The 27,942-nt window shown below is 34.4% G+C and overlaps 3 protein-coding genes across 33 annotated transcripts in view; all 3 read right to left on the bottom strand.

Annotated features, from left to right (window-relative positions):
* The window catches only part of LOC126719832 (disease resistance protein RUN1-like), a 56,780-nt gene extending 48,367 nt beyond the window's left edge, over window positions 1-8,413 (bottom strand). The window contains exon 1 of the mRNA XM_050422343.1: window positions 8,375-8,413. The gene's annotated coding sequence lies outside the window, so the exon portion shown is untranslated. The remainder of the gene's footprint in view (window positions 1-8,374) is intronic.
* LOC126718519 (uncharacterized) overlaps window positions 1-27,942 on the bottom strand; it is a 225,007-nt gene that overhangs the window by 57,014 nt on the left and 140,051 nt on the right. For 6 of the 25 annotated variants that reach the window (XR_007652963.1, XR_007652943.1, XR_007652958.1 and 3 more), the window contains 3 exons: window positions 22,150-22,243; window positions 21,986-22,077; window positions 21,857-21,872 (listed from right to left, as the gene is read on the bottom strand). The exons of 2 other annotated variants lie outside the window; for them this stretch is intronic. The gene's annotated coding sequence lies outside the window, so the exon portion shown is untranslated. Of the gene's footprint in view, window positions 1-1,398; window positions 1,472-21,856; window positions 21,873-21,985; window positions 22,078-22,149; window positions 22,244-22,358; window positions 22,493-24,238; window positions 24,575-27,942 lie in introns of those variants that run through there. 17 more of the 25 variants (XR_007652949.1, XR_007652960.1, XR_007652954.1 and 14 more) reach the window with 9 other exon arrangements.
* Window positions 1-27,942, bottom strand: part of LOC126718523 (disease resistance protein RPV1-like) — a 161,567-nt gene that overhangs the window by 108,671 nt on the left and 24,954 nt on the right. The gene's annotated exons all lie outside the window — the stretch shown is intronic.

Below are 27,942 nucleotides of genomic sequence, written 5' to 3'. Positions count from 1 at the left end.
TTTAGCTATAGTGAGGATTAGTTTTGGGTCCGTCAAAATCACCACAAAGATTTCCCTTAATAACATAATAATCGAATTTGTTCATTATTCTCTGGAGCATTTCCAAACAAAATGCTAAAATAGTCACCAATAAGCCATTAGTGAAAAAAAATAAAATAAATAAAATAAAAAAGCCTAAGAGCATGTTTGGTATTCTTTTTCGAAAATGATCTCCCATTCAACAAAATTGAGTATTCCCTTACCTAAATATCAATAAATATAATTTCTACATGTCCAATTAAGCAAAACCAATGACCCCTTTCAAATTGTATCCCATATTAGATTGGTTTGATTTAAGGCACCAAAAGTTTTTTTAACAGGAAAAGTAATAATTTTTGTTTCTAATTTCAAAAATAATTTTCAAGTTTAATTTTTTTTTTCAATGCATCCAAACGGGACTTTTGAAGTTCAACATAAGGTGATAAAGTTTTTAAATTTAAAAAAAAAAAAAAAATGTAGGAAGTTCAAATGTGTCAAGGTGTGAGGTAACAGGATTCATTGGTCCCAAACTTGATGGGAAGTACATAGTGGAAGGTTTTTGAGCTCTGCTCATACTTAAGCTAGGCATTGTCATGCAAAGGGCTTGAGCAGCAACTCCCATTAGTGGAGCAAGAAGAAATGTTGTATTACTGTGTTCCATGTCATGTTTGTGTCCATGCTTCTTAGGAAATAGCTCTTATTTCCATCAAATGGATCCAACTTAGAAACTTTAAAAGTTTCACAACTAATCTTAGGAAATTGTGATTTATGAATTTTGAATATAATTAAGGTCTACAATTCCAATTAATTTAATATTTTCTAGAGACAAAATTTTAAGTAGTTCCACTAAATCAGCACCTGCTTATTTTCTTACCCTATATTCTGCAGATCCTATTTGTTGAATACACAAACCAGAATCGCAATCAACACACTATAGTACAGCCCCAATAGCTGGTATATATGAGAGCAACAAGGAAATTTTAAGCTTGGGTATCCAAGCAAATTGAGTGAGATTCCTTTTATACATTTATACCTGGAATTGAGATATTTGGATATAAACATTTGCTAATGGCATTGCTATGTTTCTTTATCAATGACTATGTACCTATTCCAATTAAGAGAAATATAAAGGTCATACACATCTTCTAGCAAGCAATTATCTCCGGTGCTGCTTCTTTGAGTCAGGAGTTGCATGAACCTGCACTTTCATTCCATGAGTCTTCAGCTGAAAGTTTTCGAAGGCCTCAGATACTGCTTCCACCTGTATGTAACATTTGCATATAATTCATGGTCCTAACCATATAAATGACTTAGCAAAATCAATATCTTATTTTCCACAAACCAGTTCAGGCTTCTTAGAGTACACCCTCACTATCATATCTTGGTAAAATGCAGGCAGCAAGTGGCTGATGCGATCATCTTGGACTGAGAATACCTCATCACTGTCATAATCCTGACAAAAGTCAGGCTGTCAATTCTCACAATGTGCAAGTAATATTATGTCCTCTAAAAAAAAACTGTTCATGAATTATTAGTCAAACCAATTCAGCTTCCAGAAGGATTAAAATTTAAAAGCAATGCCTTTAATTAAGTTGGGATTCATTATCAACACATCAAGCAGGTGGCGTTTAGCAGAATTACTGTTGATTTCTAAAGCATAAGGTATAAGTCTTAGTTAACCTGCATTGTAAGCACTTTTTGTATGAGGTTTACCGCCTTCTACCTTGAAAATATAGTTGACCATGTAGTTAACATGATACCGATTTATTCAATTAATGGTTTTTAGTTTGTTGTAATCTAATTCATCATGGATTTTCCAAACAACATCACTAAATTCACCATGTACTCAGGTTTAAGTAACGAATTTTCTAAGCATAAAAAGTCTTGATTCTGGATATTCAACCTTATGCTAAAGTTGAAGGCTACCCTCTATATCACTGAGTTTGAATTCAACATATGCTAAAATTATATTGCCTTTACAGTTGATATTATCCAAGATTTATACTCTAGGAGAAGTTAGAGATTTTGAGACATGAAGAATTTCAAACATTACTTCCTCTTCCCCATCTTGCAATTGTAATAAGATACCTGATATAGCTCCCTTCTTCGAATGCGTTAAATGATGTCTCTTGCTTCCTTGAGCTCTTGTGCATTAGAAATTTCAATGATTTTTAAGATTGAGTCATCTAACTGCACTTTCAGAGAAACTATGTCAGTGCTGTAAAGTAAAACCTAGAAGTTTCATGATAATGTGTAAAGTTCAAACCTTCCAAATTCTGCTGGTTGATGAATTGGGGATGCAATTTGAAGAAAATCATTTGCTTTTAACAGAGCATCAACAACCATGAGTTCTATTGCCTAACAAAGGATCACTGTCAAATTTAATTCATTAAGTGTTCAAATACAGATTAAAGACATCTATGCTGGAACTACTATTTTGAAGTTCCACATTAACAAATGTGGTTGGGATTTCATGACCCAACTATTCAATTCTTGGATTATAACATTAGTATTCCAAACAACCTAAAGCATAGTTTCTGGCAGCAACCACAAACTTATATTGGCATGAGAAGAGAACCTACCTTATAGCCTTAAACACCTGCCAATACTCTCCCATGAAAATGAAGACAATTGAACCTTTCATTTTTAATTGAGGAGACTCAAAGCAAAGAAGCAGACAACTAAGATAGCTTAGCTCAGTTGTACATATCCACAAGAAGAAGATATAGGGTCAACTATAAATATATATATATATATATATATATAATAGAAATTCATTAATTATTACAAACTACTATACATTGGAGGCATTAAGCTTTGTACACAGGGTGGGGTCTCCTCCAATTACATATAATAGCCAACAAATTTAAAACAAATGACAGAGGATTCTAATCCATACTATCATATTCCAAAAAAATAAAACAAAAACCAAAAGGTTTAGACCATTTTTTATGATGCGATACTATTTCTTACTTATCACCAAATTGTGTGATAAGTAAGAAAATGTACTAAAAAAAAATTGTTAGTATATTTTCTAGAGAAAGGGCTAACCAAGATCTTATGCAGAAAATGTACTAAAAAAAAATTGTCAGTTTGGAGTCTGCAAAGTTAGAATAAAAAGAAGGGCTAGCCATGAGTTCTAAGGCAACATCTTAAGCAGAAAATGTATTAAAAACATGTCCAACTAGTGAAAACCGACCCATGCATAAAATTTCTCACTTGGTAGAAGCATTGTTGCACATTTATTTGAATACCTGATTGGAGGCCAACTTCTAGGAGTGACAGCTCCCAACACCAAGTATTCGTAGCCTGCAAAGCAATAAACTGTGTGAATATATATTGTGCAAATGTGAGAACATGAATATTCTAACAGAACATGATAAATAATTTTCTTCAAACAAATGATGATATAGAATTAGTATGTCTCAACAAGTTGTACTTTTGAAAGTACAACCAAGTTAAAAATAAGTACTGGTACACTACACAAACAATTGGTGGAAAATCAGCATTGGAAAATGTCTCTAACCATGTAGAAGTCTAGGCAGGTGATCATAGCATTAAGGCCTCATTTGCCCTTTTTTTATATTATCACAATCATCCAATTCATCTGCATGTTAAGACAATTGAAATCATAAAATAGTCAAAGAAAATAAGAACCATTATTTTCCCCCTTTTTTGAAGGAAGCAAAATCTATTCGTAAGATTTGCTGTTATTCCTAATAATTAAATGCTTACTTCTGCCAAATTCAGCAGGCCTCAGCTGCCAAATACCACTCTTCACCTTCAAAATCCCATAAAAAATATGCCCACCTAATTATACCAATAATTCAAATTCATTACAAGTAATCTCTATACTATGACCAAGTAGATGTCAATATTCATCAATATTAATCATAATATTCATCTTGGTTTTACTTCTCCACTAAACAGAACAATTTAATGGCTTTTATTCTAGAATAATTTCAAAACAGATTAAATTACTAGTTTCTTTTACTAATTATGTTCTTTTGTTTGCATAACTTTATCCTTTTAAATTGGCTTAGTATTCCTTTATTAATGAGCATGTTAATTCAGTGAAAGAGAATGAGAAGTGACAAAGATGCAAATTAAACAATACAACTAAAGAGGAAGACATTCTCTGACATTCAACAAAGATGATGCAAAGGAAAACAGTTTTAACTTTTAATGTAAAAACAATACCTTGCCATGTTTCCTCAAAATTTGATCAAGAGGTTCTCATTTTCTCCTACTGTGGATATGTGTTGAAGTCAAAATCATAGTTTGCAGATGGATAGGCCGTTGCAGAGCAGAGGAAGCCAAATCAACCCAACTCCAACAGTTGAGTCAAATCCCAAACCCAAGTCGGACCCATTTGTCACATCTATTGGAAGCCCTGAATCAGATGGCAAAGAGAGGTACCCGGTGTCATGATTCTTGAGGGACTAAAGGAGGTTGACGTTGTGTTACATCTGAGTCATATGGGCAATTGATGACCAAACCAAATCACAGCCCTCATTGCTTCAGTGCACTGAAGATGGTCCCACTAGAAGAGGAGAAAGGAGATAGTTAAGGTGAAAGCTCTGCGTCATCAGAGTTGTCATCAACATTTTCAGAGTTGTCATCGATGATAATGGAATTCTGAGGACGACAAATGCATTCCGCATGTACCCCCATCCTTGAAATCACAGGAGCGAATTTTCCGTTTCTACTTACCCAACCAGAGATTTTACATGAAACCTCAACATGATTCCGATCACCTTGCATCATGTCTTTGAAATACTGCTGTAATTTGTGATGAGGTTCTCCGTAAAACCACAGATGATCACACTTCAGATGACAAATGGTCATCCGAGACGTGAAAGGTCGCTTATGACTATTACTGAAAATGTTGACATCACAAACCCAACTGATTTCATCATCATTAACAGAACCATACATATCATTATTAGCATAACTGTCCTTTAATGGAACTAGATGAAAAGCGAAACAAAGGGCAATAGTTGGAAATTCAGGACCAACCCAGAATGATATGGAACTTTCAGTGCTTTGATGGTTGAACCACTTTGGAATCTTCTTTCCTGGTACTCTAATATCATATCTCTCTCCATAATCTGTCAGAAACGCATGGAGAGTGGGTAAGGGCTTGTAGTGGGAGAGCTGGGAAGAGTCATTAATCTGATGCAATAATTTGTGATGTGAATGGGAGTCCATTAACACGTTGCCTTTCACATCTAAACATTTCATATTTTGTGGAAGCCTGAACTTTCTTCCAAACTGCATGAAATTTAGAAATTTGAGAAATTGAAGTTTAGCAAATCTAGTAATGTATTTGCAAAGGTAACCAAAATCGTTTTCAATATTACTTTAAGAGAGAGACGTACCTGAAGGAACAATTTTCTTAATGATTTTGAATTTAACGAGATGCAATTTAATGCACGTACTTCTCTTATACTTTCTGGAAGCTTTGGAATTTCTTAAAGGAACTTAGAATCCTTAATTAGAAAATATTGTAATCTATCGAATTTGACAATGCTTTCTTGGAGATTCAAATCTTCACTCCCCACACCCATTGCAAATTGGTCATTACCAAAAAGCACAAGTTGGGAAAGATGTTGCAATTGATAGACGCTACTTGGAAGATGACAAAAATTGAAATAGGAATCCAACTCTAATTGCTCAAGCCTAGTGAGATTCCTAAATGATGGAGGAAGCTCTCTAATGGAAGTGTGTGCTAGACTTAGAAACTTTAAATTTTCCATTTCTTGTGGAATATCGGGCAACCTCTTAACCCTTATGCACTGAAGAAGATTAAAAACTTTAAGAGAATTCATTGAGATGTAGCTTGGAAGAATTCGAAGTTCACAGCAACCACTGAGGTCCCAGCTTTCAAGCTTAGCAAGACATCCAACAGAGTCATGAACCTCAACTAATTTTTCACATCCACTAAGATTCAATTCCTTTATGTTTGGGGTGGCACTCAATAAGTTTGGTAATTTTCTAATGTATCGACAAGAACTGAAATTCACATATGTCAAGCTTTTACATTGTATCTTCTGTAGGGGGAAAAAAATCAAAATTTAACTTCCACAAATGTTAAATACAGTTTAATGAAGTTATAAAATAACTTATAAATAAATAAAAATAATTATACCTCGAAAAACTTGTCCAATATAATGTGACTTCGTGGCATGTTGAGTACAATGAGGTTTTGAGGACGAAAATTGGATGGTAAGGAAGATAAAGGAAATCCGGACCAATCAAACACCCTTAAACCATTGGGAAAATATTCAAGATCTACACAAATATCTACATTACCGACCATAAGGAATTTGAGATTTCTCATCTTTTCAAAGCAATTAGCTTCTAGTTGCAACTTTGTTGGTTCAGGGAAGATTAACATCATGCCTCGAATGTTATCTGATCCCTAATTGAAAAAAAAAACATTTAGTGAATTACATCATTCATTGAAAGGAAAAAAAAAAAAAAAAAAAATTTTGTGAATTACATCATTCAAAAGAATTCACTAAAAATATAATAACTATTAAATTTTAACCATATTGAAAAACTCAAATTTTCTTTCATAACTAAAGAAATATATATTTATATATATATCAAGGAAAAAACCCAAAAAAAATCATTAAATTTTCCCTATGAAGAAAAGGAAAAATATGAATGAAAAAAAGTTATACCTTATTTTCCGTTAGTACTTCAGAAGCCTCCTCATAACACCATAGTCTGCTACGTAATCCAGGTTTTTGTGGTGATTCTTGTCGAACAATCTCTCTACCCATTTGTTGTAGCAAGTCATGCATCCATAATTTGTTAAATTGATCAATATTTATGAGACACTTATCAATAAGATTTTTTATACCAATAACGGGGTATAGATTACAAGAATTTAATATATCTACAACATAATCCTTGGAAAGACCCTTGAAGAAACATGCAAGATCGAGAAAAATATCTTGCTCCATTTCATCCAATCCTTGATAACTTACATGGAGTACTTTTTGAATATCTTTGTCAGGAATCCTTTTGTACTTATCTAATGCAGTTTTCCATTCCATTTCACTTCTTCCACGCAAATTGGCACCAATTATTGATAAAGCTAATGGAAGGCCCTTGGCATAACATATAACTTGATCAGTAAGTTCTGAATAATCTTCCTCAGGCTTGTTTTTATGAAAGGCATGAATACTAAATAGTTCGAGAGCTTCACAATCACCTAATTCCTTAACCTTGTAAGTCGAATGATATATTCTTAAAGTTTTAAACAAATGTTTATTTCTTGTTGTTATAATGATTCGACTTCCAGAAGCAAACCAATCACATCCGCCAATCAATCTTTCTATTTGGTCTGATTTATCCACATCATCAAGAATTAGAAGAATTCTTTTATTGCGAAGAATGTTCTCTATCGCAATGGTTCCTTTCGATTCACTATTCACCTTAAGTTGTCCATTCATCCCTAGGGTCTCACGGAGAAGTATCTCTTGTAGTTGGATAATGCCATCAAATGTCCTTGACTTGTCTCTAACATTTTCCAAAAAACTACTTCCTTCGAAATGATCAAATATTTTGTTGTAAACAGCTTTTGCAATGGTTGTTTTACCCACTCCACCGAGGCCATACATACCTAACATACGAACATCATCTAACCCAATATCTAATTGCAATATTATGGCCTCTACGTGAGAATTTATTCCAATAGGGTATTGAGCAACAAATAATGGCATCCGATTTAATTTAGAATTTGAGATCACTTCAACAATTTCTTGGATAAATTCAAATTCAGTACAACTGTCATTCACAAAGCATACGAGACATGTTAATAGTTAAATTATAAAATTTAAATATGAACTTGAACTAAATTCAAGATGTTAATTTGAGTATTACAATTTACAACTACGAATTTTTTTAAAAAGTAAGCCAAGGATTTTTTCTAATGATTGTTTTCTAGGAAATTAGATTTAGGTTTTTGACAAGAAATCATGTGGAAAATCCAGTTAGATGAGGGGCACAAACTTATTGAAATCCCACTTATAATACTTGAACAAAATTATTAAGAATTTCTTCTAAATTTTTTTAGAGAAACTCCTTATTATTTGGTAAGATAATCTAATCTAATATTATGTTATTTTATTGTTACTATTGTGCTAGTTGCCTTAGTAGAAGATATGACCAAAAAAATTCCGTAATTTGGAAAAACTTAAAAAAGGAAAAGGATAGCTATCAAATAGGAGTTGTATAACAATAAAATCTACTAGTCATCACAAAACCATTAAAACTTTTCTTTTATGAAAAAAAGCATAAGAACTTGTAAGACATAAAGTAGTCATTGAATATAGGAACATACTCATGCTTGTAATGCCAACCAGATATATTGGCAGCTTCATATAAAGCTTTCCTCCAGTTTTGCAACTTCTTCTTATCCTTTAATTTTTTTTCATGTTTAGATAATGCTTTTCCAAACTTTCCTTTTTGGTTGCGAACTTCTGATGGATCTACGTTGTAAAAAACCGGTTGCACTAATTGGCCATTCTTCTTACATTCAATAATCTTGGCAAGTTCATCCAAGCACCATGTGGAGGATGCATAGTTTTCAGAAAATACAATTACTGAAATCCTTAAGCTTTCAATGATTTTGAGAATTCTCGCAGAAATTTCTTCTCCCATTTGAAGGTTATTATCAATAAAGGTGTCAATACCCCGTTGACACAAAGCATTATACAAATGGCTTATAAAACCAAGACGGGTATCTTCACCTCTAAAACTCAAGAAGACTTCAAACTTCTCAAGTTGGTTGGTGAAAGAAGAAGATGAGACTCCTTCACTGGTGATAAGAGCCATCTAGATTTATGAATAGATAGTTGTAAAGATTTGAAAGGAGGGGAAAGAAAACTGTGAAGGGGTTATCAATATAATTCAGGAAAGTGAATGACAAATTAGGAAGAGGGTGAATGCAAGCAATAGGATGCTTTAAAGGTGGCTTGCTTTGGGTGTGACTAGCAACTCTTTGAACTTTTGAGTGATATATTGATTTTTTTTTACATTTCTTTTGGTGTGACAAGTAACCCTTTGAACTTTCCAAGAGCCATACTGCAATACCATGCAAGTTTCTGTGTGAAACCTAAAATAAATCTTTGAACTTTCTTTGTGGCCAAACGGAATGGAAATTTCATATCTTATTAGTCAATCAAAAGTGAGATGTAATATGAAAATATCTATCAAACACTTCCCACTTGCCATAATAGTTCATTTTCTAGAATTGAGAAAAAAATTGCTATTTTAGCATTTTGAAACAGTTTTTAAAAATAATTTGATGATTGAGAGGAACCTGGCTTTCCTAATTAAGGATAGCATAACCTATATTACTAATCTATAAAGGTCTTCACAAACAAACAAACAAAAACCTAATTTGAAATTTTGAACACAATGAGCATTTACATCTTATTAATTAAGAGAAGTGCTACGTTCACAATATTTTCACAACAAATCATAGTTGGTAAGTTGTTATTAGTTCTAATTTGAATTCACAACTTAAGTTTTTTTTTTTTGGTCCACTCATAACAACCAATAACAACCTGCCACTTAAGATTTGTTATGAAAGTGTTGTAAAAATAATGCAGACATAACATTTATCTATTAATTAATATGTAATAGCTGATATCCAACGTGATGCATTTTGATAAATTTGTAAGAAATTATTTATGTCCCATTGATTTTATGAATACTATTACTGTCAGTCATAGTTAATCTATGAAGTTTTCTACTATAACTAAATTTAAACTAAATACATTGGGGAAAAATTCATCTAATTCACGCAACTTTGAAATGGTAATAGATCACATTGGTTCCTAGGTGTCTTTCTTGTATGATTTATGCTTTATATATCAATTAGCTATAAAAACTTCTAAAATTTCATGATACAACAACAGAAAAAATAATGTCATAGTGATGCAATAATATCACAATTTAACCTCCAAATTTTAATTGAATTAAAAGTAGCCAAAAACAAATCCTTACCAAGTATATGCATCATATAGAAAACCAAAAATATAAATTGGCCAATAATATGCCAAAAATAAGCCTAAATACATTACAATGCTACATAAGAAAAAAAAAATACATAAAATCTAAACAAAATAAGTCAATATTATTTTCCGGAAGAGAATATATATCTCTTTTGCATTCCGTATATGTATTTTATATCATTCTTATAGCATATGGTTTTATATCATTATGTAAAAGTTCAAAAACGTGTACAAAACACCTTTGAACGTTTAGACCCCCAAAATACAACTTAACCAATTCAAGCAATATGTCAAACAACTAGTGTGCGGAAACTTAACACATGCTATAATATGAAATTGGTTATAAACTATCTAAGCCATAACAAAATAAAATCCACAGCAGATAAATATAAAGGCAAAGATAGAGAGGAAAGAAGATGCAAACACAAAGATAACACGCGATGTGTTATCGAAGAGGAAACCGAAGTCCTCGGCGAAAAACCTCTCCGCCGCCCTCCAAGCGGTAATCAATCCACTAGAAAATACAGTTGGGATACAAGGACAGCAATAGACCCTCCAAGCCTAATCTACCCAGTGCACCTAAGCCCTCCAAGCTTCTTGCTCCAACGAGGTTGCGCCAAACCTTTTTCTTTTCTAGCTTCCCGGATTCCGCTACTAGACCATAGCATCAACCAATGAAGATTGGTTCCTTCCTAACTGCTTCCCAGAAATCCAAACAACTGTCTCACAGAGATGATAATGGTGAGAACCAGGTTTGGTATAATGCCTCTCAAGGATTTGACAATGGAGAGGAAGAGAGTAGGGGAATTTGAAGAGACTCTAAGGTATAGATTGTGGGTGAAACAATCTTGTTTTTCTTTAGGGTTTCTCTCTCAAAATTCTCTCTGGAAGCTCTCTTTCAATCGTGGGTTAAATGGGTATTTATACTGGAGTGGGAGAGGAATGTGAAACGTCAGGTTTTACAAAATAGAGGTGGCTCGCGGCTTGACCTCGCGGCTTGACCAAGTCGCGAGATCCAGTCGCGAGTTAACCGTATGGCCAGTTGTCCTGTTTTGTCCTGTAGTGCTCCAGCTAGCATGACTGTTCATCTTCCAGCATGCTTGGCACGTGTGCAGCTTCTGGCGGCTTGCAGCCGCGAGTCCACCTGCGAGTCCCAGCCGCGAGTCTCTGTTTTCTTGCACACTCTTGAGCAAACTTCACTCTATCTCACTCACTACCCTTACAACAAACCCACCTAAATACAGGGTTACTAAATGCTGAATTACAAGCAAATTTGGCACGGAATAAAGCCAATTAGATGGTTGAATAAATTCAACCTTACAAGATTTGTATGCTATGGAAAAATATGGTATATATTTAAATACATGATATAAGAGCAGTGCTTATTACATATGCACTTACACACATGCAATAAAGCAATTGAAATTGTAGTTTCAAATCACAATTTTTGACTCGGCAAAGTGGAAAAGTTAATGAGACTGCATGATTAAAAATTTATTCTGAGAAATGGGATGGTCGTGGAACAGGCCTATAAAATAAGCATAAGTTCTTAAGTGATCCTTGAAACATATGGTTGAAAATTGGAATGGACAAGGTAATATGGTATACACAATCACAAACATGTTCATCTTTTTACTTAATAGAGACAAGAAATATGGTTTCTAAGGTTTTAATTTTCTTTTTATTCTTCTTTTCTGACTGAGAGTGAAGTTTTTTATTTAAATTTCTATTGTATTTGGGAAAGAAAAAGATGCGATCTATGATTCTATCATGGTTGCTGATCTATACTTGCAAATTATTGATTTTGCCTATTAGGAGCCAGCTATGGCTCAAAAACCTAGTTGTGTACTTGTGTCACTAAAAGTCTAGGCCAAACAAAACCCAACGAGATAGAGCTGTATTCTTGAGATGTGGTAGATAGGTACTTGAACCAGAATATAATACACAGAGAGAGAGAGAGAGAGAGAATATCAAAGTGAGAAAAAGAAAAGGAACAACTTGCCTTTGTTTCTACAACAACTTAAGTTTTTAAAGTCAAGTTGCAGTACCTGCAGTTGTTGATTCCTATTCATAGCAACAATTGCTGTCTTTAGTGCAGAATTTAAAAAATCAATTTTATATAAATATATATATTTTCTTAATATTTCGAGAGACTAAAAAACTGATATAGAATCACTTTCTTTTATATGGATCAGATTGATCAGAACTCGATTCTCAGAAAAAAAAAAAAAAAAAAAAAAAAAAAAAAAAAAAGAAAAAAGAAAAAAGAAAAAGATTGATCAGAACTCAGAAGTTGTTAAAAATCAAGCACCGCCTCTCTCTCATTCTCTTGCATTCCGGGTTTCTTTATGAGATGGCCCTCTTTAGTTCTCTAGAGACTTCTATGTAGAAGTGAAACTCAGGCATAAATTTTTCTAATAGTCTAGAAGGGGCTAGAAATTAAAATAAAAAATAAACTAAGACCTAGAACTACTAGAACTCTGGTGGCAGAAAGTAGATGAAGCTAGAAGCTTCAATGTCGGTTACTTAACCGACCTATGCTTGTACAGATAGGAACCTTTGGTTCGCACTTGTGGCATGAGCTGTGAAAGACTTTTTTTTTTTTTTTTTTTTTTTACAGAATACGCCATCTCACAAAACTGTTAGCGTTGGAGACTTGTGAAGTAACAAAACTGCTAGCGGCAGTTGGAGACTTGTGAAGACTTGTGAAGTAGAGTGTGAGACTAGTGAGAAGGTGTGAGCGATGTGTAGAGTGAAGTATTGTGAAGTGAGTGATTTGAAGACAAGTGTTAGGTGAAGTAAATTAGAGAGAAGTGAAGCAAAGTCAACAAATAGGGCTATAGTGTCAGTAGGTGTGCATGTGTATTTGGTGAGTGAGTGATGTAATAGTGCGTGTGTATTGATGCAATAATAGTGCTTGTAAAGTATTGTAATTTAAATTAAGAGTCTAGTTTTTAAATAAAAAGCTCATTGTTCAGTTTTTTGTGCAACAATTTAGTGTCAAAGCTTCCGCTAACTTATCAGAAGTTTCAAAGGAAACTTACAAAAATATTAAAGTTGACTGTCATGCACCGCCTACTTATTAATTTTACCTCGCAAGAAATGGACATTTATCCTGATCACCATCTAAAAAAGCTTTTTTCACTAGTTGAGATTAAGAAAGCATGTGGTAAACAAAAATTTCGTACTAGCTAGTATTATATTGTGCTTTGCCTGTATTATAGATTGGTGTTTAGTGTAGTGCAAATTTCTAATCTTCACAAAATATAGCAGTACTAGACTGTGTCACCCGGGATGACATACATATATATATATATATATATATTTATGTATATATATCCTAAGAGGATAAAGTAAAGTATTTAAAGTACGACGATTTCATATATATCAATTTCCGCAAATAGATTAAACGCATCCCACATTTTATAATTACAAACAATTAAAAGGGGGCCACATTCGAATTCCACTAGCTTCATACGATAAACTTAAACTAATTTTGTGCTTTATGAGTAGCCACTTGATTTTCTTCTCTATGAAAATATCTTGTGCAAACTAGGGTTTTCTTTACTGGCCGGGTCTTGGTTCAACAAGAAGAACAAAAAAAATGGAAAACATGAAATCAAACTAGAGAGACTTCACAATGACTAGTACCCAAGAAAACAAGTCCCCAAAGAGACACTGATCATATAGCATAAATAAAACATAAAAGTACAGAAGTTTAATTTTTAAGTCTAATGGAAATGAGGATTTATATTGGACAAATGTGGAGACAAATAATATTAACCTAATTCATTGAATCCGACTCTTACAATTTTGCATTGAAGTTAGTCTTATGCAAAAAATTGAAGAGTTTTCGATCTTAATTTCTACATCTCCCATGACTTTTTAGATTCATCCGTATCTATTCACAGCATATAAAGTTATAAATATATACAAATTCTTCACTTTTTCATTTTTTTTCCTCTCCTAACCAAATAAAGGAAAGCTAATACAGTAATATTTCCCTTCCCTTCTCTCTTTTTTCCACCATATCAGTGTCAAGGAAAAAGAACGAAAAAGAAAAACTTCACTTTCAAAAACGTTGCTAGACTAAAGAAGTATACATTTCCAAATAATCAAAAACGTTATCACAATTGTCGGGAGGGTTTTTTTTTTTCCTCCAATTTATTCTTTTTTTAAAAAAACTTATTTGTAATTTTTTTTTTTTTTTTTAAACTTGCCCGTTCATAGGTATTGTTGTACTTTTGCCTAATTTATTTTTAAAGTAAAACAAGCCTATAAAAATAAACTCTTTCAAATCAATTGATCAATCAATATATATATATATATATATATATGTCTGTCAGGTATAAAATCCATTGGATCAGTATGTGGACCTATGCAATCAGCAACAATATTCTAAATAGGGAGTTCTCAGTAAAATGGTGGGATAGCCTCAAAATTGATCTAGTCATCGATCAAATAGATAAGGATTTCCCTACTCCAGTCCACAAAGCCATTATCCAGAAGACAAGGTCCTAGTCCAGCCTAGAATCCGTCACAGTCGTCAAAAAATCTAGCAAAGAATTAAAAGATCTTGCAGACCAGTTGCTCCTCCAGGCTTCTTAGTTAGAAGAAAAGGAAAAGACTTCTCCTGCCTCTTCTAAAGCATCTACCAGTCATCATCCACTTGGATTTGACCCTTTCCAGGATTCACAAGATCCTTACGAGGGCCATAATTTGGACAGTCCCTAGACTATTTTTGGTAGCACCAGTCACTAATCAGAATAGTTCCAAAAAGCCCCAAATTCGGTCACTATTCAGAACAGTGCCAGTAGAAAAATTACTATTCATGAACAGTATCAGCCGACACAAAAAGACGGAAACAGTATCAGCCGACACAAAAGGACGAAAATGAACAGTCGCGTGGTTGCGCCGCGCTTTCGAGAGTCCCATCTTGTAACACCCCATAATTTTGATACCAATTTAATTCTTATACGTAAATTAAAAAGGAGGCCTACAATTAAATGGATTTAATTGATTTGGGCCTAAGATATTAAAAATAAGATAAATACTATGGTATATGAAGCCCAAGTGAGGTGGCATAAGTAAATATATGGGCCTTGATAAGCTTTCAAAAACCCTAGCCTTTTACCTCTTAAGTTATACGTGTATATGAAGGTTCCTTTTGTTTCAGCCACAACACACGATTAAGGTTTTCTTTTCTTCTATGCAGCTGTGCGTGGAAACTTGCAGGTATGACTTTCTCATGCTCTAAATTTAAGAAGTTTGAATATTCAATAACTAGCAGTTGTCACGAACCTAAACTATCATTATATTAATAGAAAAATGGCTCCTATAATTGTTATTATATTAGATTAGGAATGGTCAATATGGCTATATGTCAGGAAAGGGTACTCCACAGGCTTTGAAATTGTATCTAATAGAGTAATAGGCTTGGACCTTATCAATTCAAGTTTTTCACCATGTGAAAGGGAAAAGGTTGCTTTATGGTTGATATTTATCTTCTTATCATCCTTCTAGTGACTTGCATTCAGCCTTAAATTATTGTAGAAGGCAGCAATGCTTTTCAAGCCTAGAATATCTTGTTAGACCCTATAACGTAGGAATAAGAAATTATGTATTATTTAAGTTAACCAATTTTCCATCCAACGCACTGCCGTTGTTTAGAAAATTGACTAGCAATATCTTATGTTTTGTGGCATCAGGGGATTTATGGTGGCAGATATAGGCAGACACTATAATTAGAATAGTTGTGAAAATTTTGGAAACCTAATTGACAAGTTCAGGCACCAGGTGGGGCATTTCAATGCTCCTATTTATTAATTTAATAACTGCAATCCCAAGTAGTGATGGCCACGACTTCAATAGCCAAGCCCACTTACAAAGCTGAAATGTATTTCAAAGAAACTAGACACCTCCGTAGGCCTTAATATGATAGGTTAAGCTATTTAAGTGTGAAAACTGATTTTAAGTGGGAAATTGTATATTGATGGACCTATCTTTGGTGTTGCTAGGTTATAATTCTATTGATTTGTTGTGATTCAAGGGAGGTTGGTTTCATATTTTTGCAAATAAAAGGTAAATGGTGTTTACTAATTTTGGGGGTTTTCCCAAAACAGTGTTGATTATTAAACTATTCTATATCAAAGAAATATGTTGATATTCTATATATAAATTGATATTTTATAAATATTTGATGTACACTTTGACTATTCGTTTTATGAAAAACTTGTAGGACAACCTAAATTTATTTAAACTTGTATGTGTGAAATATATCTTTATATTTTTGAGAATTAGGAATGGATTATTTTTGTGAGCATATTGAATATGTTTTGAAAACCTATGGCAAGTCGTGATTAAAAGTTCAGTATTGTATTTAGTCCTTAGTAAGGAACAATCATACTGCAGCTAGTCCTTAGTAAGGGATGGTCTTAGAAAAGGGGATAGTGCACATTGATAGCTCCTTAGCAAGGGAGTATACTATTGAGGATCCAAAAAGGAAGCTTCTTAGCAAGGGAGTGCACCTTTAGGTTCCAAAGGAGCCACCCTTAAGAAAGGGGATGAAAATGAGGTTCCAATCCCAAAAAGGGGACAACACAACCTTGTCAACGGGGCGTAAATGTTGACCACGAAAAAAGCCTATGAAATTGTTTATATGATGGTATTGATATATGTATTATGATGGCTCACAATATAAAGATTTTTTTTATATGAAATATTTGATAAAAAAAAATATTGATGAGTTACAAGTTATGAATTCGTTGTAATAATTATTTATTTGAAAGGTTTGTTCCCACACCCCAATGTTAGTGAATTCCACTTATTGAGTTATCTCACCCCCCCCCCCTTTAATTTCTCCTTACAGATACATTAGAGGGATTACTAGAGTAGAGATTCTTAGAAGGCAACAGTTACGAATTATTTTGTGAAACTGAGGATTTTATTATTATTTTTATGGCATTAAACTTTGTATTGGAGAATTTTCTTTGAGGGTATTTTATCTTTGGTGGATTAGAGCTCTGACATTTGTGATTGTTAGGACATATGTGATTCACTTGATAGGGACATATGTCACTATTTTATGTAATTGGCTTATCTTTTGACAAAACGCACTTTACTTGTATTTGGGTAGATCTAGATCTAGAATGTGTTTAATACTTCAAGAAACTATGTTTCAAGATCAAGTGTTGAAGACATGCAAGTCTGTCCAAGATTCAAGCTGAAGAAGTGCTGCTCATTAAAGCTCAACAGCTAGCTCGACAGCTAGCTATCCATCGAGCTTAAGAAGCTGTTCCAGCCCCGTGGCTCGATAGCACCTCGATAGACAACTATCTGTCGAACTTTATGAAAAATAGAATTCCAGTTTTGTTTTGAATCTAATCCGTGATTATGTGTTTGGAAATTCTTTTCTTCTAACCCTAGACATATAAAATGATTATTTTAAGGGCTGTCAAAGTGTACACAAGTTGCACAAGTGTTGAGCAAAATTTGTTCAAGCAATTTGTAACCAAAGACAAAGTTTTGCCCTAGTTCATCATTCTTGTGAATAAGTTGCTGTGTATGTGCACTGTAGGGTTTTGTGACCAAGCATCTTCTTGATCTTCATCGTTGGGATGAACTGAAGAACTTTGCAGCCAACAACCTTCTCTAGTTGGTGATTGAAGTTGTGTACTGGGATCCGCACATTGGTTAGTCATGTACTTGGGAGCTGTGCATCAAAAAGGGAAATTGTCACTATAGAACAAGTCCAATTGGGTATTGGGGTAAGGGTTCAACTGTAGGTTGGTATAAGGTACTAGGATTCCTTTACTTGTAATCACTTGTTGTGATAATAGTGGAATTTCGGGAGTGGTGACTTGAAAATCACCCGGTGGGGTTTTTGCTATTAGGTTTTCCCCATTCGTAAACAAATCACTGTGTTATTTATTTTCCGCTGCATAATTAGTTTATTGGTGATTTGTTTGTGCTACCACACGTTTGCATGATTAATTAACTTAATTAATTCACTTGGCTGAATTAATTGGTTAATTTATCACAAGGGATCAATTCGTTTTTGGCCTATCAAATGGTATCAGAGCAGGCACACTCTAATTAGGGTTTAATTTTTGCTGTGTTGATCCATTAACCCCTATTTGTCATGGATAGAGGACAGTTGTTAATCATACCTCCTTTATTTGATGGCACTAACTATTCATACTAGAAAGTACGCATGAGAGCTTTCTTGGAGTCTTTAGATGAGGAAGTGTGGCAAGTTGTTGAGATAGGCTAGACCAAGCCAAAGGAAGCGCCGGCCGACTGGGATGATGCCAAGATCAAGGCAGCAAACTTCAACAGCAGAGCGTTGAATGCCTTATTCAGTGTGGTCACCAATGAGGAGTTCAAGAAGATATCCTCCATTGAAACTGCTAAGGAAGCATGGACCATCCTCCGGACAACCTATGAGGGAACAAAGGCGGTTAAGGATTCAAAGTTTTAGAGGCTCACTGTAAGCTTTGAAGAGATTAAGATGAAGGAAACCATTCCTGAACCCAAAATTGTGAGAAAGTTGCTCAGATATTTACTTGAGAGATTCCATGCTAAGATTACGGCAATCGAGGAATCAAAGGACATTGACAAGATTCCTTTGACAGAGTTGGTTGGAAATCTACAGACCTACGAGCTAGGGTTAACTAGGATTGGCAAGACGGGTAAAGGTAAGAGCATGGCATTGAAGGCCAAGAGCAGTGAGACAGATGAGTCTTTAGATGATGAAGATTCTAAGATGAAGTCCTACATCACCAAGCAGTTCAAGAAGTTTATGAATAATGCTAATGGAAAGGGCTTCGACAAGGACCGTAGGTAATCTAGTTCTTCTCAGTTCAAGATCCAAGACAAAGGGAAGAAGGATGCAAGGGATGACGGTCAGTACACTGTTTCCACAGGACCTAAGTGCTTTGGGTGTTAAGGCTTCAATCACATGAAACAAGAATGTCTTACATATCTTAAGAGCATTACGAAGAGCAAGGCATTTGCTGCTACCTTGAGCGACACCGAGCCTAAGGATGATTCCGACAATGAGGATGACGGAATCTTGAATGCCTTCACTGCCACTGTTAATCCTACTGATGGGATTGTTGAAGATGTGGTTGAAGAAGAGGAATTGGTGGAATCCAAGTTTGAGAAGATGGATGATCAAGATGATATCCATACAGCCTATGAGAAATTATACAAGCTTTCTAAGAAACATGAGAAACTTTACAAGCTAACCACCAAGAAGCTCAGTGATGTGGAACTTGATTGTGAAGAGCTTTCCACAAAGTTTGATGAGGTATGAGAATAATTTCTTGGCTAAGAAGACCAAAAAGCTTAAAGCAGAGCTGTTTCAAGTCAGAGCTCAATTGAAGAGGACTTCAAGTGCAAAGCTTGATGAGATGCTCATTCTTCAGAAATCTGCTTTTGATTGAACAGGTTTAGGATATGGTTTCTCTTCCTCTAATACTGCTTCTACTAGTACTACTATTTTTGTTCCTCCTAGCAATAATGTTGAAATTGAGAATAATAATGTTAAAACTGTTTTAGCTAGTGAGAATAGACAAGGGAAAATCTAGCTTAGGAGCACCCCCTAAGCAAGATAAGAATCCCAGGGCTAAGAAGGCTAACTCTCAAAAGTCTAAACAAAAGAAGCAGCATCTTTGTCATCATTGTGGAGTTGCTGGTTATACTCGACCAAATTGCTATAAGTGGCTTGCCACTCAACAGAGCAACGACATGATAGCATCTGGAAGCCAGAATCAGCTTCAATCCTCTCTTGCTCCCCTTGGAGATCTTCTCAAAACCCTCATGTTCCTTTCGAACTTGAACGATTTTAATTCTTCCTTCTCACTGCCAGTTCAAGGGTTTAATTAAAGGAAATGTTCTTCTAGGGTGTGAAAGGTTCTTCCCTCTCACCGCCAGTCCAAGTGATTCTATCACTTTTCTCTCTATCTTTTCTTGTTTTTGTGTGTGCATTACTTGTATGTTTTGCTTTCAATTTTTGAGTCAGTCTAGTTTTTATACTTTACATTGTTTAACTTGTTTTTGTTTGTTTTCAGTTTTGATTATTTTATTTTTTAATATAAAAAGTTAAAAAAAAATTGAAAAAAATCAAAAAAATACAAAAATAGTGTGTGTTATGTGTACATTGGTACTTGTGTACCTTGGATGGCCATTAAAACAAAGTTTTCTAGACTTTGTATCTCTTGTAGCTTAGATGAGTATCTCTATGCACAACTAAGCAAGTAAGCTTTGTGGTTCTTGTTTGTGATGAGTAAGATTAAGTTATCTCTTATACTTAACAATCGTATCACTCTTTTTGACAGGAAGGACTAGAAAATCCTAAGAGAAAGGCATAAATAACCATCTCACTACTGCTGTCTGCCAGTCATAATTTGACACCTGTATGTTTCGACATAGCAAAAGTGCAGTGTCAATGACATTTGTGTGCTTCGGCATAGCAAAATTGGAATGTCAAATGCTTACCATCATTGGGTATTTCTTTTCTTTCTCTTATATGCCCATGCATGATTTGCTTAAATAAAATATGCAAAGAAAATGAAAAGCAAAAAGATCAAATGCTTTAAATATGATTGCAAGCGTGTATTCTAGGAGGTATGGGAGTTATAGGATGTACATCGAAGGTGATAGTCCCCATCAAACGGTTATGATTGTGTGTGAGTTAGAATGATTTTCTCATATCTCAAATCATCATAACATGTATACACTTATGCAATCTTGCGATGTTTTTCACACACAACACGCAACATTCTTTGCTACTTTTGATACATGTGCAGGTACAATGTGATTTGGCCATCACAAGGTTTTACATGTGTTAGTGTATGCTCACTAAACTGTCTTGACTTGTTTTTGAAATAAAAAATTGGTTAGACTTGTTTAGTGTGAGTGTGTGTGTGTGTTTTTGGGATCATCGTGCTTAAAATTTTTGTTGAGAGATGATTTTGAGAGCTTAAAATGTTGATTGGATCCTTGGTTGAGTAGCATGCTTAATTGCATTCATATCTATGTTTTTCCCTTCTTGAAAAACGATTTTTAATCAATCTCGACACCTCCTCGATACCTCCTCGACATGGCTATCTGTCAAGCTCTTAAGGTCTTTTCTTATTGCAATCTTGACAGATCCTCGACAGCTAGTGGATCGAACGAGAAAGTTCCTGGACCCTCGATAGCTTCTCAACACCTGGTGGATTGATCGAGCCTCATCTTTTGTGTCTGATGTTTTTGTATCTCGACACTTGCTCAACACCTGTATCTATCGACGGCAAAATCCTCCACACCTGGCTCGACACCTTGCTCGACACCTCATCTATCGAGCAGGTGGCATTTAGCAGAATTACTGTTGATTTCTAAAGCATAAGCTGTAAGTCTTAGTTAAACCGTATTGTAAGCACTTTTTGTATGAGGTTTACCGCCTTCTACCTTGGAAATATAGTTGACCATGTAATTAACATGATACCGATTTATTCAATTAAAGGTTTTTAGGTTGTAATTTAATTCATCAAGGATTTTGCAAACAACATCACTAAATTCACCATGTACTCAGGTTTAAGTAAAGAATTTTCTAAGCATAAATAGTCCTGATTCCGGATATTCAATCTTATGCTAAAGTTGAAGGCTACCCTCTATATCACTGAGTTTGAATTCAACATATGCTAACCTGCAGCATTATGATTGAAATATTCCATAAAAATTGGTATAAAAAAAAAAAATCAATGATAAGCAAAAACATTAAAAAAAAAATTATCCTGGTAGAGAAGTGATCTCAGTACCTTGAAGAATTTGATGCTGAATGAGGAGAAACATGCATGAGGAAAAAGATTATGTGTCAAATTAGATTATATGTAGAAAATTCGTCAAACAGTATGCAACATTGCCTTCATCATAATCATTGTTTTTACCTTTGAAGAGGGTTGTTTCTTCCTCAGGTCAAATCGATCTTAACATTGCTCACAACAATATCTTCTTCTTCTAGCGTCACACCACCCATTTTCTGGTTGAAAAATTACACTTTAGGATACTGTTTGTCCACTTTTGAGAAACAAAGACCATGGTAAAATCATACATCTTTTTTGGAACTGGGAGCAAATGATATCTTGGGGAGTGATCTTTTTGAAGTGCTCCATCTTGTCCATTGGGACAGAGAACTCATTGCAGAACTGAGAAACATATCAAGTCGATAAAATTATATTGCCTTTACAGTTGATATTATCCCAGATTTACTCTAGGAGAAGTTAAAGATTTTGAGACACGAAGAAATTCACACATTACCACCTCTTCCCCATCTTGCAATTGTAATAAGATAGCTGATATAGCTCCCTTCTTCAAATGCGTTGGATAATGTCTCTTGATTCCTTGAGAGTTTGTACGTCAGAAATTTCAATGATTTTTAAGATTGAGTCATCTAACTGCACTTTCGGAGAGACTATGTCAGTGCTATAAAGTAAAACCTAGAAGTTTCATGATAATGTGTGAAGTTCAAACCTTCCAAAATCCTGCCGGTTGATGAATTGAGGATGCAATGTCAAGCTAATCATTTGATTTTAGCAGAGCTCAATACTGTCAAATTTAATGCATTAAGTGTTCAATACAGATTAAAGACATCTATGCTGGAACTCTTATTATGAAGATTTGCATGTGACACATAAGTGAATTTGGTGCATGGTTGTTCAACATATCTGAACACTGATGGCACGTCTGCAAGCACAATACTCCAATTGAGGCGAAATCAAAGTCTAAGAGTACATCTTCAAGTTATGTTTCGTACAATTTTCGCGTGTGTTCAACAAAATATGTAACAAGTATTTTTCAAAGTCTGAAAGTAACAATTTCATGTCACGTTTTCAATGCAATTTTCGCATCTGTACAACAAGATGTGTGTAACAAGTATTTCCTAATGCGTAAGTCAAAGACTCAAAAAATAAATAAATTAATAAATAAAGGGATTGTTAAAATTTTGACCAAGTGAGTGATTGCGTATGGGTATGAAATTTTGAGCATGATGCTGCAATAAGATTATCAAACTCCGACCAGATTTGGTGGGTGTACGTATAATATGAGATACCAACCACCTTTAGCTACGTCATTTTGAATATTTTGTGATTTTTACACAAACTCATGGAGCATATAGTAAAACATTTTTGTTAATAAATATATTAATTGGACTTCGCTTGAAGGCAAGCATTTAGCATATTGAGATGCTCAAAATTATATTCATAAAATCAGAGTGAGGTAAAAATAAAATATAACAAATTAAACCTCTCAACTATGTAAATAGAATGATATTATATTTGAGCATTAATATAAGTTAATAATTTACTTTGTTATTATTTTTTTTTGAAACTCAGCCCAGGGTTTAATTTGTTATATCTTGAAACTATATTGTTTAAAAGGAAAAATTTTCAATATATATTGTATCTTCTCACAAAAATATTTACCTGTGGAAGACCTATAATTTGAGTAAATGAATAATATTGCACTTACGCAAGGACTTACCTGAAATTCAGTAAAGAGGGGAATACTTTTTTTTTTTTTTTTTTTTTTTTTGAGAATCAAGAAGAGAATACCTTATATTACCCAACAAACTCATATTCTAGAACTGTTGAATAAAAAGAATGAAAGTCCACCTAATGGTAGAATCTACTCCAACATCTCGTTCCAACATGGCAAGCATAATTTTGCTTGACCACGACAGGAGTAAATTTTCATCAAGAAGATCATCAATCTTTAAGTGAGTAATGTTATTTTTACAAACTATTGATGTTACAAATTCTTACTGGTTTTCATTTGGTCTATGAACATCACTTTTTTACTTACCAATAACCACTCAATAAATTAGCATTTTATAAAATAATGTATGACTTTAGCTCTCTCTCTCTCTCTCTCTCTCTCTCCCTCTCTCTCTCTCTCTCTCTCTCTATATATATATATATATATATTAATTTATGGGACTCGCTTACATATTTGGTTTGAAGATAATGATAATGGGAAATAAAATATGACTAATAATATCATCTTAATCAAGACTACAAACAAAGTAAATTTCATGGCCCTACAATTCAATCCTTGGATTATAACATTAGTATTCCAAATAGCCCAAAACATGGTTTCTAGCAGCAACCACAAACTTATATTGGCATGAAAAGAGAACCTACCTTATAGCCTTAAACAACTGCCAATACTCTCCCATAGAACCCATTTCATTTTTAATTCAGGAGTCTCAAAGAAAAGAAGCAGACAACTAAGATAGCTTAGTTCAATTGTACATCTCCAGAAGAAGATGATATATGGTCATCTATAAAGAAGTGTGAAATCTCAATTCCCTTTCCCACCGGGAAACCAGAAAAGAAATCCTGTTGCTCCTACAATCCACTTTACTCAAACCCCTATAATGCTGAAGATGCCAGTTGGGGGTCTGTTCACAAGAATTGAGAATGTCACAGTGGAGAGTCGAGACATAAGCTGAAGTCTATCTTGCCCTGTAACCAAATCTGTCAAACACACAAAAATTTGACAAATGTCACATCTCCCATCCGTAAACATAAAGTAAAAACAAAAGAGAGCATCCAAAATCCAAATCCAAATCAACATTCATGTATCACAAGTTCCAATTTTGCCATTCTTCTCAATAGACCCATTTTACTGGCTACCATTTTGTTCTTATTTTGAAAAAGATATTAAAAAAAAAAAAAATCAAGAAAAAGGCTAACATATGAAATAATTTTTTCCCTCCCAAACTTTCAAAGGTAAGAAAAGTTAGTTTCACACAGTAGTGAAGTAATTTGTATATGTTTGAAATTTTACAAAAGCTTCTTCTCAATATTTATATAGAGAAATTCATTAACAATTACAAATAACTGTACATTGGAGGCATTCAAGCTTTGTACACAGGGTGGAGTCTCCTCCAATTACATATAATCCCCACCAAATTTAAAGCAAATGACAGATGATTCTAATCCATACTATTATATTCAGGAAAAAAAGAAGAAGAAGAAGAAAGTTTTAGACCATTTTATGATGCTATACTATTTCTTACTTATCACCAAATTTTGAGGATCCATTACTCCTAGGTTGGTGGATTGCACAAATTATCTATTTTCTGAAGTTCCCAATGTTGCTTAAATTTTGTTAGTTTCAGCATAAGACTTGTGCAGATTATCAAAAATAAAAGTGCAATACTTGTGTAGAGTGCACATCAGAAATCTAAGTCATATGCTTAAAAGACTATTCCATAATTATGTTCATTATAATATTTTTAAACAAGCTAATAAGACCTGTAAGCATATGTAAATGAGTTGATGTGCTACAGTAAATTTTAGACTTCCTAACACAATTCATGTTTCATTAACTACAAATACAAATACAAATCTCCCTCTTCCCTCATTAAGCTTGAAAATGACTTATGTGCAAGTCCTTTCATTGTCTCCAAAGTAGGCTTCCTAAATTTTATTCCATAACCCATCTCCTATCTCATTGAGTCCCACATTGGGTGTTTACTAAATGGATCTTGGGTTTATAAGTGATTATGAGGACTCTATTTACAACTTGACTAGTTGTTTTGACTAATAAGCACAGATATGACTACCACTTTCCTTTGGTTGTTACTATAATTATCCACACAGTGTAATTCAAGCTCTTCAAGCCGCATCTATGACGCAATAGGTTGAACCAGCTGATCTCTCTCTCGCATTGGTTGGCATCTCCTATTGGGGGCTCTTTTTCTATTATATAGTCAAGAACAGAGGAGTTGGCCAAAGAGTACTTTAAACCAGAAAGGGAAATGGGTGTGTGGAAGGAGGAAAACAATGGGACGATCAAAAGGCACGAATTATAGTTGCAAGCATATAAAAAGTGTAGCTTATACATACAATCTGCAACTTTTTGAAATTGTGGTGGTTAGTTTCAAAAGAAATGAGACAGGAAGCTCCCATACTTTTGAGATCTGCATAAGCAATTTAAGAGAAAATTAGGGCCATATCAGTTCAACAAATCTACCTACAATTTATTCCTGTAAAAATAAAACAACCCAAACCTGAAGATAGAATTCCAGAATATATTCAAGTGACAATAGAAGTCATAATGATGTCTATAGTTCTAGTTCCAAATTACTAGCATTTTCTTTCATCACATTTTCTGTTCCTTGTTTCATTCGGTATTTTAGACTTCTTTTTAGGGGGTGGGGGGGAGGGTAAGAGTATTGTTAGAGAAGACTAAAATGCTTCAAGATTAAACAAAGAAACTAGTGTTTCTTTTGTTGACCTTTGAAAGTTCAAAAAACGTGTACAAACACACTTTTGAACGTTTAGACCCCCAAAAACCAATTTAATCAACACACGCAATATGTTAAACAACTAGTGTGCGGAAACTTAACATATGCTATAACATGGAATTGATTAAACAACTATCTAAGCCACAACAAAATAAACCACAGCAGATAATGTAAAGGCAGAGATAGAGAGGAAGGAAGATGCAAACACAGCGATAACACCAGATATGTTATCGAAGAGGAAACCGAAGACCTCGGCGAAAAACCTCTCCGCCGCCCTCCAAGCGGTAATCAATCCACTAGAAAATACAGTTGGGATACAAGGACAGCAATAGACCCTCCAAGCCTAATCTACCCAATGCACCTAAGCCCTCCAAGCTTCTTGCTCCAACGAGGTTGCGCCGAACCTTTTTCTTTTCTAGCTTTCCGGATTCCGCTACTACACCGTAGCATCAACCAATGAATATTGGCTCCTTCCTAACTGCTTCCCAGAACTCCAAACGACTGTCTCACAGGGATGATAATGGTGAGAACCAGGTTTGGTATAAAGGCCTCTCAAGGATTTGACAATGGAGAGGAAGAGAGTGAGGGAATTTGATGAGACTCTAAGGTAGAGATTGTAGGTGAAACAATCTGGTTTTTCTTTAGGGTTTCTCTCTCAAAATTCTCTCTGGAAGCTCTCTTTCAATCGTGGGTTAAAAAGGGTATTTATACTGAAGTGGAGTGGAATGCGAAACGTCAGGTTTTTCCAAAACAGGGGTGGCTCGCGGCTTGACCTCGCGGCTTGACTAAGTCACGAGTTCCAGTCGCGAGTTAACCGTATGGCTAGTTGTCCTGTTTTGTCCTGTAGTGCTCCAGCTAGCATGACTGTTCATCTTCCAGCATGCTTGGCACGTGTGCATCTTCTGGCGGGTTGAAGCCGTGAGTCCAGCCGCGAGTCCCAGCCGCGACACTCTGTTTTCTTGCACACTTTTGAGCAATCTTCACACTATCTCACTCACTACCCTTACAACAATCCCACCTAAATACAGGGTTACTAAATGCTGAATTACAAGCAAATTTGGCACGGAATAAAGCCAATTAGATGGTTGAATAAATTCAACCTTACAACCTTCAATTCATTTTAAGTGCTAGAGATCATAAGAGACTAATAATTTCTATAGATCTAGTTCCAAATTCTAGAACTTTTTATGTTGCTTGTTTTGTTTGGGGATTTTAGGAAAGAATTTGGGGGAGATGTTAGACACATTCATAGTAGCTTTAATTAATGGATTGTATTTAGGATAACATCGAATGACAATGTATATGCATTTATAGACTAATTATTTAACCAACTTCATACACCTATGTATGAAAACCAATGGAGTCAGCACTAAGCAGAGAAAAGAAAAGAAATCTTTAGTTCAAGTCCTTAGCCTGATAAAACTCTCGTCCACTAAGACTTAAACCTTTAAAATAAATAAAACACTTAGTTCAAGTCCTCAGCCTGTAAAGACATATAGAAACTTTGGCATTAAAAATCAAGAGTGAGAGGATCACATAAATGCCTATAAAGAAAAAAAATTTGGGCAGTAGGTTAGAGTGAGAAGAAGA

Source organism: Quercus robur, chromosome 3 (assembly GCF_932294415.1).
Source record: "Quercus robur chromosome 3, dhQueRobu3.1, whole genome shotgun sequence".
NCBI lineage: Eukaryota > Viridiplantae > Streptophyta > Magnoliopsida > Fagales > Fagaceae > Quercus > Quercus robur.
Note: the sequence above shows the minus strand (reverse complement) of the source record. Positions and strands in the feature narration are given on the sequence as shown.